Raw genomic sequence first — 16411 nt, 5'->3', positions numbered from 1 at the left:
ACTCATCTCCCATGTTCGTCTCTGCAGGTCTGCATTTGGCTCTGACTTCATTCTTATGGACGACAATGCGCGACTGCATGGAACGGTGCAGGTGGAGATGCTCCTGGAACGAGAGAATAGCCGGCTAATGCACTGGCCTGCTTAAATTCCATCGAATAGGTACGTTAGGGAGACGTGCTGCACACGTACACATGTACCAACGGCCGTTTCCACAACTGTCAACCGTACTGTTTCGGGAATGGAAGGTCCTACAACATGGTCTTACCAATCTATTGGGCAGCTTGGTGGCATTCTACATAGCACGCACTGCCGTTCGTGATGATCACATACCCTATTACGAGCAATGTCTCGGAGTTTTTAATATCCAGGGGACCAACATGAATCACGGTGACTTCAGTGCAATTATTGACTTTGAACAAAAATATTATTTCTGCTCATCTCGTTGGGTACTTATTTCTGAAGCGTTCTGTAATATACTGTAACAGTTCCTTCTATGTATGCTCCAAGTTTCATCGAGCTATGCTGTCGGTAAACTTTCGAGGTATAAGGTCGGGATCCATGAATCTCTTCTGTTCCTAAAGTTTCGTCCAGAACTGCGTTAGACATCTTTAGAGGCGTTGTCCTCTGTTAAGTCTTGCAAAGTCTGCTTCCGCGTCTTGGAGCACCTGTCCTCCTTTCTCACAGCTTCAAGATAACACTACAATAGCAAGCAATAATCAATACATTACAACATTAAGGAACAGAAGGGTTTCGTGGACCAATACCTTGTACTCCGACAGGTTTACCAGCAGTAATGTCATCCGGTCGTAAAAGCCTCCATTCTATCTTCATCGACCTATGTTACTTATCACATTATCCGAAAGTTACTTTTGTCCTTATTTTTTGCGGACCTTCTGTAGTACTAAGGAGCTGCACCACCGATTTTCAAGGTTTCTTTGTGATCTTAAGCTTGACATAGAATAATTTTTTGATACAGTTTTACACTATGAATTCAACCAATGTGCCAGTCTTCGCAACAAATATTAGGCATTAAAATTCGCTGAAAGGTACAAATAATAATTTTTGCAACACGCAATCACGCTCGGATTTTGAATGACGGAAACAGGATTAAAAAATGTCCTCGCTTTGCGACTGTCACTTATCGATGACCCTTCAGACAAACTCTGTTGGCAGGCAAATGAGCAATTTACATAAGCCTGAGTCCAGATGTGAGACCTGCAGTACACAAATTTTACTATAAAAATACAGCGACCAGTCACTTTTTTTAATGCGTTTGATTTATGCCTATATGCATTTCGGGTTTGCACCCATCTTCAGCTGGCAAATTACATGTATCTTCAGTTTCTACAGTGGTACAATATCTACAGCAGTTTAGGATGCTGCAGTTGGCCTGTGCAAAATCAAGGATTCCAATCATTTACTTCAATTTCGTGATTTAAAAGTTACTCACTATCAGTTGTTCATTTTACTTACATTCTCCTCTCCTTGTTTTTCTTGTCTTTTCTTCTTTTTTGTAACAGCAGAAACCTATTTGTCACGTATTTTTCGCAGGCGCACTACGTTATCCACCATGTTGTCGACTGAGATTTTTGTTTACATAGAAGCAGTTTATCTATGGACAGAGTTATTTTACGAAAGTTTTGAGGTTCTAGCTAAGCTACTGTTTACTAAACAGTGAATTGAGTGATAGAAGTATTCTAAGTAAGATGTATACTAAGTTTTTTTGGTTACTTAGGCAGTATTAGTTTATTATCTCTCCATAGATAAACTGCTTTTATGTAAGCAAAGAAGTTTATCTACTGCTTCTATGTAAACAAAATGGAATGTAGTCGAATTGAGTGATTCTGGGGGAATTAGATTAGGAAATGAGACACTTAAAGTAGTAAAGAAGTTTTGCTATTTGGGGAGCAAAATAACTGATGATGGTCGAAGTTTAGAAGGGTATAAAATGTAGACAGGCAATGGCAAGGAAAGCGTTTCTGAAGAAGAGAATAGAGTTAAGTGTCAGGAAGTCATTTCTGAAAGTATGAGTATGGATTGTAGCCATGTATGGAAGTGAAACATGGACGATACATAGTTTGTACAAGAAGAGAATAGAAGCTTTCTAAATGCTGAAGATTAGATGGGTAGATCACATAACTAATGAGGAAGTATTGAATAGGGTTGGGGAGAAGAGAAGTTTGTGGCACAACTTGACTAGAAGAAGGGATCGGTTGGTAGGACATGTTCTGAGGCATCAATGGATCACCAATTTAGTATTGGAGGGCAGCGTGGAGGGTAAAAATCGTAGGGGGAGACCAAGAGATGAATACACTAAGCAGATTCAGAAGGATGTAGGTTGATGTTGGTACTGGGAGATGAAGAAGCTTGCACAGGATAGAATAGCATGGAGAGCTGCATCAAACCAGTCTGAGGACTGAAGACAACAACAACAACAATATGTAAACAAAACTGTCAGTCAACAACATGGCTGATAACGCAGTGCGCCTGTGTGAAATACTTGACAAAAAGTGTTTGTGCTGTTACAAAAAAGAAGAAAAGCCAATAAAAAACAAGGAGAGGAGAATGTAAGTAAAATGAACAACTGATAGTGAGTAACTTTAAACTAGCGAAATTGAAGTAAATGATTGGAATGATTGCTTTTCCACAGGACAGCTGCAGCATCCTAAACTGCTGCCGATATTGTACCACTGTAGAAACTGAAGATACATGTAATTTGCCAGCTGAAGATAGGTACAAGCCCGAAATGCATACTGGCATAAATAAAACTCATTAAAAAAATTGGCTGGTTGCTGTATTTTTATAGTAAAATATCATTATTCACGGCTATGGAGCTCAACAGTCCAAATAAAATGGACAGATTGTTATAGTACACAAATTACCGGTGGTGATTTATTGAAATGAGGACTGCGGATTACCCCCATTTGCAGTGATGGGCGCTCCGTTAAACGTCTTTGGGTGACGTGGTAGCCGCTACAGCGGCGCTCGAGTCCCCTCCGGTAGCGGCCGGAGCTAATTACGAGGGGCAATGAGGCGGCGGCGGAGGATCAGTTCCACGTAATGGACGGCCCGCCCCCAGCGGCCTCCGCCGGCATCTCTCACGGCAGGAGTGCGCGCCACGCACCTGTGTCCCGACGGACGCAGTCGGCCACTTGCAACAGCACACGGTCGCATTTAGTACCGCCACAGTGAACGCTGCTTTCCCACTACAGAGGTCAACCCAATCGGTTCATGGAGGATCTCTGGCGCCAAAGTAAACACTACAACAATTTTTGATTGCTTGTTTTGCAACTTCCTCCATTACAACAGACTTAACGTCCCCATCCGACGGACGGATCACCATCAACAGTGACACTGCGGAGAGCTTTGGTATTTAAACCAGGGCATCGGTCAAAGCTGGGTGATCAGGATATTTACGCCACACCTCTCCTCCCCTTGTTAGCCAAATACTGGCAGTCAATTTTTTTTTTCCCCAGCACCAGGGTTACACTCGGGTTGAGAGCTACCGCCCAAGCATGAGTTAGCGATCTCGGATGCGGGTCCATTGAAACAGTAGATACACTAACGCAACAGTCAACAGTGGTTACATGAGTGGCCTAAGTTTTCTTGGGCTGCCGCTGGTGGCCGAGGGATTCTAGGCGCTTCAATCTGGAACCGCGTGACCGCTACGGTCGCAGGTTCGAATCCTGCCTCGGGTATGGATGTGTGTGAGATGTCCTTAGGTTAGTTAGGTTTAAGTAGTTCTAAGTTCTAGGGGACTGATGACCTGAAATGTTAAGTCCCATAGTGTTCAGAGGCATTTGAACCATAAGTATTCTTGTGTTGCGGCATTGTGAGAAGTGTCAAAGGATCCACCTTGCTGGATCCGTTATTTACTAAGGAAAAATCACCAAAAAGCTGTATGTTTTCAGGAGTTATTTTGTTTAGGCGGCCAGTTTCGGCACATTTCTCAGACCCCTGAATGTTAGAAACAACGTGTATACATGTATTGTGTTTGAGGGTATAATACAGCTGACATTACAGAAAATGAAGCGTTATAATAAACGTACTAAAATACCAACAAAACCCCATATGTAGCGTTAGAACAGTGCCTGTGCACACGAAAGACAACAAAGAATATTATGCACACATAATGGTCATAGAAACCAGCTATTTTGGCATGACAAAGTTGTCGCGTCAAAACTAAAAAAACAAAAAAAATAGCCAATATACAAAATCAGAAGCACAAACGAGTAACGTTTTCCTCTTTTCTTTTCTGTTTTATTTGTTTTTTCTTTTATTATTATTATTATTATTATTATTATTATTATTATTATTATTATTTAACTTTTTATGTAAAATACATTTAAATTCTTAAAAAAATAATAAAAATAGTAATAAAAGATAAAAATAAATAAAAGTAATTAGAGAAGGAAAAAAGAAGGAAAAAAAAGAAGACAAGCGTTACTCGTTTGTGCTGTTAACCAGCATGTCTGGGTATTCTTCTTTACTGTGGTTTGTGTGCGCAGGACCTGTTCTCAACGCTACACTTTGCACTTTCTAGGTTTTTAGAATTTTTATTATTATGTTTCATGTTTTTCAATGTCAACTGTGGTATTCCTTGATGTACACTGCATATACCCCTTGTTTTTTACATTCTGGGGCCTGAAGATGTCATTAATAAGAGGCCGAAACTGATCGTCTGAATAAAATGACTTCTGGAAACATAAGGCTGCTCGATGAATGAAATTATAGTGAAATACAGACCTTTATCTTATTACAGACATTGATTAATATCAACGGTGACAGCTGAAAATGTGTGCTCCAACCGGGATTGGAGCCCGGGATCTCCTGCTTACATGGCAGGCGCTCTGTCTGATCCACCGAGGACACAAAATATACTTCGACTAAGGGGATTTATCTCTGGCACGCTCCCCGTGAGAGCGACATTCCAAACTCACTGTCCACACACTAGATTTTTAGTGCACCTGCCCACTATACTTATTACTCGCAGCAGTCAATCTAATGATTCCCGTAGTAGTTTGGGCAATGTGAGTGCATTCGTATTGAAGAAGATCATTGGCCGGTTAGCCTTATCTAAATGAAAATGGAATCTCTTCTTTCGGACATGTATCATATAGATAAGGCTTAGCGGCCGTTGATCTTCTTCAGTGCGGATGCACTCACGTTACCCGAACTCTTACGGAATCGGTAGATTGACTGCAGCGAGTAATGAGTTCGGTGGGCAGGGGCACTGCAAATGTAGTGTGCGGACAGTGAGTTGGGAATGTGGGTCTTACGGAGAGCGCGCGGGAGGTAAGTCCTTGCAGTTGCATTACCCTCTGTGTCCTCGGTGACTCAGGTGGACAGAGTGCTTTCCATGTAAACAGGAGATCCTGGGTTCAAGCCCTGGTCGGGGCACACATTTGCAACTGTCCCCGTTGACATTTATCAACGCCTTAAGCAGCTAAAGGTCTGGATTTAATTGTAATTTCATTCACCAATGGTATCCGTTCTTTCGGACGTGTTTCATACCATCTTCATATACGGCTGTTTGATGATTTTTCTTTGGTAAGTATCTGACCAGCCGCTGTCCCGTACCGGTCATGGATCAACAGATCCATAGTTCAGGGTCGCGCTGTAATATTTTTGTCTGCTTTTCGGAGACAACAATCTAAGCAACTTGTCTATGTAATCGACACGCGAGTGTTGTAGAGAGGGGGCAAAGAGAGCTGAGTTGAAGAGCAAAGCTGCACACAGAGTGGCAAGCACGAAAAGTGTCGTGGCTGTCTGCAAGTAACTAAGGTCATCAAGTGTGGGCGTGCCAAGCCTAGCAGTACGGTACCGCTGGTTGAGCACTGAAGCACGCAACAAGCAGAGCGGTGGATTCTGCAGTTGCTAGTGAGCAAACAGCTCAGGGACGGAAGTTCTATCCATTGGTTTCTGCTCTACTGCCCTGTACCACCGTGCGTTGATTGTCAAGGCATTAGCAAGGACAGCAGTTTTGAGGTTCTAGCTAAGCTACTGTTTACTAAACATTGACTTGAGTGATAGAAGTATTCTAAGTAAGATGTATACTAAGTTTTTTTGGTTACTTAGGCAGTATTAGTTTATTATCTCTCCATAGATAATGTGCTTCTATGTAAGCAAATAAGTTTATTTGCGGTAAAGCGGCATCTGACAATTAGATATTCGACGACAACTGGGCAGTGGCGAGGGGGGGGGGGGGGGGATGGACTTTGTATCTAGTACGTCAGCTGCCCTGAGTGGTAGCCACACAAGCAATAATGGATAATTCCCAGTTAGTGCGTAAGTGACACTTTATCAACACAATACACAGAAAGCAAACGGAGGAGGAACAACTACAACAAACATGATCATAAAGAGCAAGATTCAAAATGATGACTTTAGCAACTTATGTGGTAGATTCAGATAGTCACGACTACAGGATCATCTCGATGTGATAGGAATATTACCGAGTCAGAGTGAGTCACGATAAAGACTAACATGTTAACTACCAGTAATAGGCCACAGGTTAAGTTTCACAGAAGGATACTGCTACTGGGACGGCGAGTCAGGGAAGGCCAGTGTCGGAGGACGGCAAGGGTCCGACTGTGGTGATGGTTAACGGCTCAGTGTCACTGCTGTGGACTATTTTCCATGGAAAGCTGCTGGAGTGGTCAGTCAGCGCGGTGTAGACCCAGATAATGGGCTTGGCTGGAGGAAGCTGGTAAGCTCGGAGACACAAACCCACTGGGTGATGTGAGATGGCTGCTAACAGTCGGACAGTGTCTTTAATACACTGCTGGCATAATACCTGCTCGAAGCTCGGTGAGCACGTGACTCGCAGGTACAAAATCTTTTTTTTTTAAGCTGCTTGCTACGAATTCCTCTCCTGTGCCAACCTATTCAGTTCAGAGTACTGAAGGATGTATTCAAATCTCAGTCTTCCTCTACAGTCTTCACCCTTCATCCTATTATCCAGTCCCTTCTTCTTGTCAGTGTTTTCTGTATATTTCCTTCCTCTTTGGCTTTACGGAAACCTCCGCATTTCTCATCAGTCCACCTAATTTCCAACATTTATCTTTAGCACCACATCTCAAATGATTCGATTCTCTTCTGTTCCGGTTTTCCCATAGTACATGTCCCACTACCATACAGTACTACGCTTCAAACGTACATTCTGAGAAATTTCTTAGTCACATTCAGGCTTATCTTTGATACTAGCAGATATCTCTCAACCAGGAATGCTAGTTTTGCTAGTGCTACTCTGTTTTTGATGTCCTCCTAGCTCCGATAGCCATGGGTTATTTTGTTGTCGAGGTAGCAGAATTCCTTAACTTCATCTACTTCGAGACCGTCAATTCTGATGTTAAGTTTTCCGCTGTTATCATTTCTGCTACTTTTCATGACTTTCGTTTGCCTTCTATTTATTCTCAATCCATATTCTGTACTTATTAGACTGTTCATTCCATTCTGCAGGTCCTTAATTGTACTTCAGTTTCATTGAGTATAGGAAAGCCATCAGTGAATCTTATCATTGATAACATTTCACGTTGAATTTTATCTTCACCCTTGAATCTTTCTTATTTATTTCTATCATTGCTTCCTCGACGTATAGATTGAACAGTAAGGGCGACATACACCCTTATCTTACAAAGTTTTTAATGTGAGTGCTTCGTTCTTGGTCTTCAACTCGTATAATTCCCTCTTGGCTCTTGTTCATTTTGTATATTACATTTCTCTCCCTATAGCTTACCCTTATTTTTCTCTGAATTTCGAACATCTTGCACCAGTTGTCATTATCGAACTTTTTTTCCAGGTCGACATATTATGTGAACGTGTCTTGATTTGTCTTCAGTTGCTTTCATGAAATAATTCTCCCAGTTGTCACCTCTTACCATCTTCTAAATCGTGTGGATAATACTTTTCAGAATGTCAGAAGGTATATCGCCGTAATCACACATTCTACACACTAAAATGCGTAGTCATGTTATTGCCACTTCCCCGAATGATTTTAGAAAATCTGATGGAATGTTATCAATCCCTAGTGACTTATTCAACTTGAAGTCTTCCAAAACTTTTAAAAATTTTGATTCTGATAATAAAGCCCCTATCTCTTCTATCCTACATCTGTTTCTTCTTGTATCACGTCATCAGACAAGTCTTTCTCCTCATATAGGCCTTCAGTGCACTCTTTCCACCTATCCGCTTTCTCCTCTGCATTCCTATTGCACTCTTAAAATTACAATCCTTGCTTTTCATTTCACCGAAAGTTGTTTTGGCTTTTCTATATGTCAAAGCAGTCCTTCCGACAATCATTTCTTTTTCGATTTCTTCACACTTTTCACGCAGAAATTTCGTCTTAGCTTACATGCACTTCCCATTTAACCCATTACTAAGCAACTTGTATTTCTATATTCCTGAATTTTCCTGATCATCTGTGGCTTCTTGGTAGTTATCTTTTTTGTACCTAGGTTTTTCTTTCCAGTTTCTGTGATTGCCCTTTTTACAGATGTCCATTCCTCTTCAACAGAAGGGCCTACTGAGGTATTCCTTATCGCAATATCTATAGCCTTACAGAACTTCAAGAGAGTCACTTCATTCCTTAGTACTTTCACGTCCCGCTTCTCTGCGTATGGACTCTTCTTGGCCTGTGTCTTACACATCAGCGTACTCTTCATCACTATTAAATTGTGATCTGTGTATACAACTGTTCCCATGTACGCCTTACAATCCAGTACCTTTTCTCGGAACCTCTGCCTAACTATGACGTTATTTAACTGAAATATTCCCATATCACCCGGCCTTTTTCAAGTCTACCGTCTCCTATTGTGACTCTTGAAGAGAGTACTCGCCTTTAATAGCTAAAATTTATTGCAGAACTTAGACTTTCGCCTCTCTTTCCATGTAACAAGCCCATATTCTCCTATAACCCTTTCTTCTTCTCCTTCTCCTAGAAACACACTGCAGTCCCCCAAAACTTATTACATTTTCGTCTCCGTTTACGTACTGAATTACCATTTCAGTATCCTCATATACTTTCTGTATCTCTTCATCTTCAGCTTGTGACGTCGGCTTGGATGCTTGATCTGTTGTTGTCGGCGAAGGTTTGCCGTCGATTCTGATAAGTTCAACCCTATCACTGAACTGTCCACAGAACATTCTCTCTGTCCTACCTTTCCATTCATAACTAATTCTGCCCCCTTAATACTATTTTCTGCTGCTGCTGATATTAGCCTGTATCCATCTAACCAGAAATCCTTGTCTTCTTTCCATTCCACCTCACTGACCCGCACTATATATACATTGAACCATTGGATTTTCCTTTTCTGATTTTCTAGTTTTCCTACCACGTTCAAACGTCTAACAATTTGTAGTATCCTGCCCACTCGTTTAATATAGGGCGCCTAAGAAGCGGTTTTCTCGGGTCGCTAGACAACAATTCAAGCAAATCGCATTACTGGAGTTTATTACAGTAAGTTAAATTGACAATACTTAAGTTAGGGTATTTACAAAAGTGTGTCGCAAGTAATGTCCTTTGGTATATAAAGTTTCAATGCAAGCAAAATAATACAGTCCATAGGTCGCTGCTGTAGCGTTTGTATGGCGGCAAGTCTGCCACTCCGACCGCAGCCATGCGGCGCGGCGCTTTATATTCTCTTCGTGTAGATGCCGCTCCAGACGCGGTGTCGGGTTCGTCAGCGTACCATTGGCTGACGTCGTCTCACAGCATTCTCTGTTCACCTGTTCTTCATCATCGTGCCGGTGCTTCTCGTTACGCCGGAACACATTCCACGACCCGACTCGTATAACGTTATCCTTTCGTAGGGTACTGATTCTTTTTCTCGGGGACACCTCCCCTTGGCATTCCCATCATGGGGAGCTGAATGAGGGACTATGCCGGAATCTTTTGCCAATGGAGAGATCATCATAACACTTTTTCGGGCACAGTCCACATGCTCTGTGGATACAGATTGTGTGTCTTATAAGCAATGGTTTCTATTCCCTTCAGAATCCTCATGCTGTTGATCACTGATACGACATACTGTCCATGATTGTTGATGCTCGTGCGGCAGATGGTGAGACTGAGGCCTCTGGTGACATTTGGCTTGTCAACGGATATGACTGATATGGCTATGTGGTTAGCTGTAACGTTGCCTTACACGCAGTGAGCATTGAGTGCCTAAGACTTGAACTGCCAGCGGCGGAAGACGCCTGTGGTAGGGTAACATGACCACTTGCTGGTAGCGGTTGTGTGTCAGGTAGCTATAGTGGCAGGCGAACAACCGGTATATGTCATTATGATCATGGCTGCCAGTAAAACGCATGTCACGTAACTGAAATCCACAAACATGGAACTAAGTTCGGTTTTAAGACAGAATTCCAAAAAAAAAAAAAATATTTATGTAACCATGACATCGAAAAAAGGGCTTTTCCTACTTGAAGGTAGCTGATTATTCATTGAGCACCCTATAATTGTTTCCTATTGCCAAGTTTCAAATTTGATCACCCCTTATACGCAGAAGGAATGGGTCAGAAATCGGCAGATGTGACGTTCACGTAAAGACAAAAAAGGAGAGCACAATTTTAGTAAAACTGAATTGAGCATTCAAGGGAAAGAGCTTCATAAACTGAGCAAGTCAGCAACGTGTTTGTCCATCTCTGGCACATACGCAAGCAGTTATTCGCCTTGGCGCTAACTCAGAGTGTTGTTGAATGACCCCTAAGGGTTACCATGACAAATTATGTCCAATAGGTGCGTTAGATCGTTAATCCCGAGGTGGTTGGAGGGCCTTCCCCATAATACTCCAATCGTTCTCAAGTAGCGAGCGATCTGGCGGGCCTTACTGGCTAAGACAGGATTTGCAAGCACGAAGATAAGCAGTGAGATCTCTCACCGCATGGGGGACGGTTATTATTTTGATGTCTTTCCACGAAGGGCAACAACACACGGCTTGCAGTATCGCCGACGTACCGCTGTGCTGCAAGGGTGCCGCCGTTTTGTTATGAAATGAAAAGGCACCCCAGTTCATCACTGGTTACCGGCCGTATGGTGGGCGACAGTCTCGGTCGTATCCCACTGCTATCCAGGTCCTCTGCGGACACGTCCTCACTGATCATCGGCGCTCACCTCGACGCGGGGCTCATAACTGAAGAGAATTCTGCTCAAGTTAATGTGGTTCTAGGATGACCAGAAAAGACGTGTCTCGAGGCGCCCCAGACAGCAGTTGGGTACCAACCTGACTGCCATATGGCCCAAAAACCAGGACTGATAGTCTGGGGTGCCATTTCGTTTCATAGCAGGACCCCTTTGGTTGTTATTTAAGGCATCCTTATAGCACTGCCGGCCGGTGTGGCCGAGCGGTTCTAGGTGCTACAGTCTGGAACCGCGCGACCGCTACGGTTGCAGGTTCGAATCATGCCTCGGGCATGGACGTTTGTGATGTCCTTAGGTTAGCAGAATGAGATTTTCAGTCTGCAGCGGAGTGTGCGTGCTGTTGTGAAACTTCCTGGCAGATTAAATCTGTGTGCCGGACCGAGACTCGAGCTAGGGACCTTTGCCTTTCTCGGGCAAGTGCTCTACCAAATGAGCTACCCAAGCACGACTCACGCCCCGTCCTCACAGCTTTACTTCTGCCAGTACCTCACCTCCTACCTTTCAAACTTTACAGAAGCTCTCCTGTAAACCCTGCAGAACTAGCACTCCTGAAAGAAAGGATATTGCGGAGACATGGCTTAGCGAAAGGAAAAGGTCCCGAGTTCGAGTCTCGGTCCTGCACAGAGTTTTAATCTGCCAGGAAGTTTCATATCAGCGCACACTTCGCTGCAGAGTGAAAACCTCATTCTGGAAACATTCCCCAGGCCATGTCTCCGCAACATCCTTTCTTTCAGGAGTGCTAGTTCTGCAGGGTTCGCAGGAGAGCTTCTGTAAAGTTTGGAAGATAGGAGGCGAGGTACTGGCAGAAGTAAAGCTGTGAGGACGGGGCGTGAGTGTGCTTGGGTAGCTCAGTTGGTAGAGCACTTGCCCGCGAAAGGCAAAGGTTCAGAGTTCGAGTATCGGTCCGGCACACAGTTTTAATCTGCCAGGAAGTTTCCTCCTTAGGTTAGTTTGGTTTAAGTAGTTCTAATTTCTAGGGAACTGATGACCTCAGAAGTTAAGTCCCTTAGTGCTCAGAGCCATTTGAACCATTTTAACCTTATAGCACTGCGGTACGTCGACGATGTTCTACACCCTATTTTGTTGCCCTTCATTGTAAGTTTTCCTGGGATTACATTTCAGCACGATAATGTACTTTGCACAGGGCGAGAGCTTCTTCCATTTTGATAATCACTTCGTGGTGCGGCGTCAATTTTGTTTTTGTTTTTCTGTCTTAGAATGCATCTTGACGTACTGTGTTGTAATGTCACCGTACATTTACTGTATAGGTAAGTGAGAGACATCTGTCGTTGACAGGTAAGCATGCAGAGAAGGAGTGACTCCCTCACCAAGTTTTATGGGCAGAGCTTGATTTTTCGAGATGGTAATTAAAAGTTAATGAGCACCTTTGAGTGCGTAAGTACGATCTCGCTTCATTATGTAGGAAAAATCTAAACGCCGTGAGCTTCACTCTTGGGGGACGCTGCTTACACAGCACACGTGAAAATACAGGCCTACTGACAGAGATGAACCCATTTAGCAGGGAGGGGGACGAGCGGCTGGCCCGAGTTCGAGTCGTGGCATGATCGGGCAATCAGGCCGTACATCAGAGGCGGCGTCGCCCAGGAGCCCGCGGAGTCGCCCTAATGAAGGGTCGCGATGCGGCCGCAGCCGGCAGCGAGCGGTCTTAATTAAGCGGCCAGCGCGGGCCCGCCCTCGCCCCGCCCACGGCGGCACAGCCGACGCTAATGGCTTTTTATCTCCGCCGTCTGTGTGCGCATGAGGAACGCGTCCGCATCTGTTATCCCGTCTCGCTAGTTGAGTCACGGCCACTGAAGCAGGCATCGGAACGGCCCTTCTCTTGGACCTACATTTTGTCACTGTTGGCTAAAATCTGTTAACAGCTCTACGAGAGACATATCACAAACACGTGAATAAAAGGGATTAGTAATGAATACGAGTGAAAACAGTGTTTACCGGGGCACCAACGACAAACGATACTCTGAAACGTTGTGAAACGTTGATATGATGTCCGTGTGAAAAATTCGCTGCATGGTCCCGGAAAATGAAAGAACAACAGCTGCTAACAAAATACGTTTAATTACCATTAACGACCATACACTTCTGGTATCGGGTGTAACTGTGTTGGGAACTATCAGCAAACGCTTCTCGTGGAATCGTTCGAAGCTCCGTGGTAATGAATTGTTGGATTTTTGCAACGGCTACAAGTGTCCTTGAAAAATGGTGCTTACTCTGTCTTTACTTATCTTTAACTACACTGAAGAGCCAAAGACACTGGTACACTTGCCTAATATCGTGTAGGGCTCCAGAGATCTCGCAGAGGTGCCGCAACACGACGTGGCATCGACACGACTAACGTCTGAAGTAGTTCTCGAGAGAACTGACACCATGAAACCTGCAGGGCTCTCCATAAATCCGTAAGAGTACGAGAGAGTGGAGATCTCTTCTGAAAAGCACTTTACGAAGCATCCCAGATATGTTCAATAACTTTCATGTCTGGGGAGTCTGGTGACCAGCGGAAGTGTGTAAACTCAGAAGAGCGCTCCTGGAACCACTCTGTAGCGTATCGGGCGTCGCATTGTCCTGCTGGAACTATCCAAGTCCGTCGGAATGCACAATCGACATGAATCGATGCAGGTGATCAGACAGGATGCTTACGTACGTGGCACCAGTCAGAGTGTCCGCCCCCTTGCTGAGTGGTCAGCGCGACAGTCTATATATGCTACGGGTCCGGATTCGATTCCCGGCTGGGTCGCAGATTTTCTCCTCTCAGGGACTGGGTGTTGTGTTGTCTAATCATCATCATTTCATCCCCATCGACGTGCAAGTGGCGTCAAACCGAAAGACTTGCATCAGGCGAGCGGTCTATCCGACGGGAGGCCCTCGTCACACGCCATTATTATTACTATTGCCAGTCAGAGTCGTATCTAGGCGTATCAGGGGTCCCACATCAATCCAGCTACAGACGGCCCCACCATTACACAGGCTGCACCAGCTTGACAGTCTCCTGCTGACATGCAGGATCCAGGCATTCCTGAGGTTGTCTCCATACCCGTAAGCGTCCATCCGCTCGATACAATTTGAAACGAGACTCGTCCGACCAGACAACATGTTTTCAGTCATCAACCGTCCAAAGTCGGTGTTGACGGGCCCAGGCGAGGCGTAAAGCTTTGTGCAGTACAGTCAGCAAGGGCAGACGAGTTGGCCTTCGGCATTTAAGGCTCAGCATTGAAATCTGCAGTAATTTGTGGAATGTTTGTATTTCTATCACGTGGAACGATTCTCTTCAGTCGTCGTTGGTCCCGTTCTGGCAGGACCTTTCTCCGGTCGCAGCGATGTCGGAGATTTGATGCTCTACCGGATTCCTGATACTCACTGTACACTCGTCGAAAACCGTATGCGAAAATCCCCACTTCACCGCTACCTCGGACATGCTGTGTCCCATCGCTCGTGCGCCAGCTGTAAAACAACTTTCAAACTCACTTAAATTTTGTCTGTCATTGTAGTAGCAATAACCAATCTAACAACTGTACGAGACACTTGATGTCTTATACATGCGTGGCCGACTGCAGCGCCGTATTCTGTCTGTTTACGTATCTCTGTATTTGAATACACATGCCTGTACCAGTGTCTTTGGCGGTTCAGTGTATGTCAGTCGTGATAGTACAGAAAAATGCAATTGGTAACAGGAATTATTGCCCGAAACACGTTTTGCCGAAAATTTGGTGTTTACAGCGTATGCTTTCAACAGCGTTTTCATAAAGATAAATAAAAGGATCAGTGCTGAGTTACCTTTCTTTCCATGGAATCTGCAGTTCTAATAGAACATATTATCGTCATATTTCGCAAGTGAAAATGTTAACTTCTTATCAAAGTACGTAATTTTACATTACAAGGATTTATTTCAAAGTTGTAGTTAAACTGTTTTCCTGGCATGTTTGTGAACTGTATTTCTGTGATTATTCAGGAGATCTGTGAATGTGTAAAACGTAGAAGTTCTTCACAGTATCTGCAACGGCTTACGTTATTCTCTGAGGTCACTTTACAAGAAACATCTTGCTACAATATTTTGATTTAGTTTCAGCAACTCTTGTAAAAGACCAACCGGGTCTTTCTTTCTGAAAAACTTGGCAGAAAAGACACCGTTCGCTTGTCAGTTTAAGTGTCACTTCACTTTAACCTGTTTTTTATTTGTGATTATTTTACAAATTATTATCTGTGGGCAGTACGTTTGTGTTGTGGTTTCAGCCCTCGCTCTCCCCGTAATCGAGCATCAACAGTCTCAGTTCGTTTCTACTGTACGAAATAATTATTAAGTGTTGCAAAAACGACAATCAACATTTGAGGAAGTTCGAGGGAAAAAGGTCGAGTTAAGATAATGGATCTTTCGCATAACCCACCACATCTCTGAATCGACGGAAGTCCACTTGGCTCCATAGTTGTAGACGCATCAACCGTAGCACTGTTAGCGCAGTTGATTTTGAAAACACTCCCTCTACAAGAGTTCCGGTGTTTACAGTACTTAAGCCATTCGTAATGCGACTGAAGATCGCATGGGACCGCAGTTAGACCTAAACTCATCGGGAAATATTACAAAGCCCTGTAAGCTGTACTAACCTGGCACCTCCACTCCAAGTACACTCCTGGAAATTGAAATAAGAACACCGTGAATTCATTGTCCCAGGAAGGGGAAACTTTATTGACACTTTCCTGGGGTCAGATGATCACATGATCACACTGACTGAACCACAGGCACATAGACACAGGCAACAGAGCATGCACAATGTCGGCACTAGTACAGTGTATATCCACCTGTCGCAGCAATGCAGGCTGCTATTCTCCCATGGAGACGATCGTAGAGATGCTGGATGTAGTCCTGTGGAACGGCTTGCCATGCCATTTCCACCTGGCGTCTGAGATGGACCAGCGTTCGTACTGGACGTGCAGACCGCGTGAGACGACGCTTCATCCAGTCCCAAACATGCTCAATGGGGGACAGATCCGGAGATCTTGCTGGCCAGGGTAGTTGACTTACACCTTCTAGAGCACGTTGGGTGGCACGGGATACATGCGGACGTGCATTGTCCTGTTGGAACACCAAGTTCCCTTGCCGGTCTAGGAATGGTAGAACGATGGGTTCGATGACGGTTTGGATGTACCGTGCACTATTCAGTGTCCCCTCGACGATCACCAGAGGTGTACGGCCAGTGTAGGAGATCGCTCCCCACACCATGATGCCGGGTGTTGGCCCTGTGTGCCTCGGTCGTATAC

The 16411-nt window shown here is 44.2% G+C and overlaps 1 protein-coding gene across 1 annotated transcript in view; it reads left to right on the top strand.

Moving 5' to 3' along the window:
- The window catches only part of LOC126267430 (uncharacterized), a 212682-nt gene that overhangs the window by 92833 nt on the left and 103438 nt on the right, over positions 1-16411 (top strand). The gene's annotated exons all lie outside the window — the stretch shown is intronic.

Source organism: Schistocerca gregaria, chromosome 4 (genome assembly GCF_023897955.1).
Source record: "Schistocerca gregaria isolate iqSchGreg1 chromosome 4, iqSchGreg1.2, whole genome shotgun sequence".
NCBI lineage: Eukaryota > Metazoa > Arthropoda > Insecta > Orthoptera > Acrididae > Schistocerca > Schistocerca gregaria.
The sequence above is the reverse complement of the archived record's forward strand: the minus strand, read 5'-3'. Positions and strand labels throughout refer to the sequence as shown.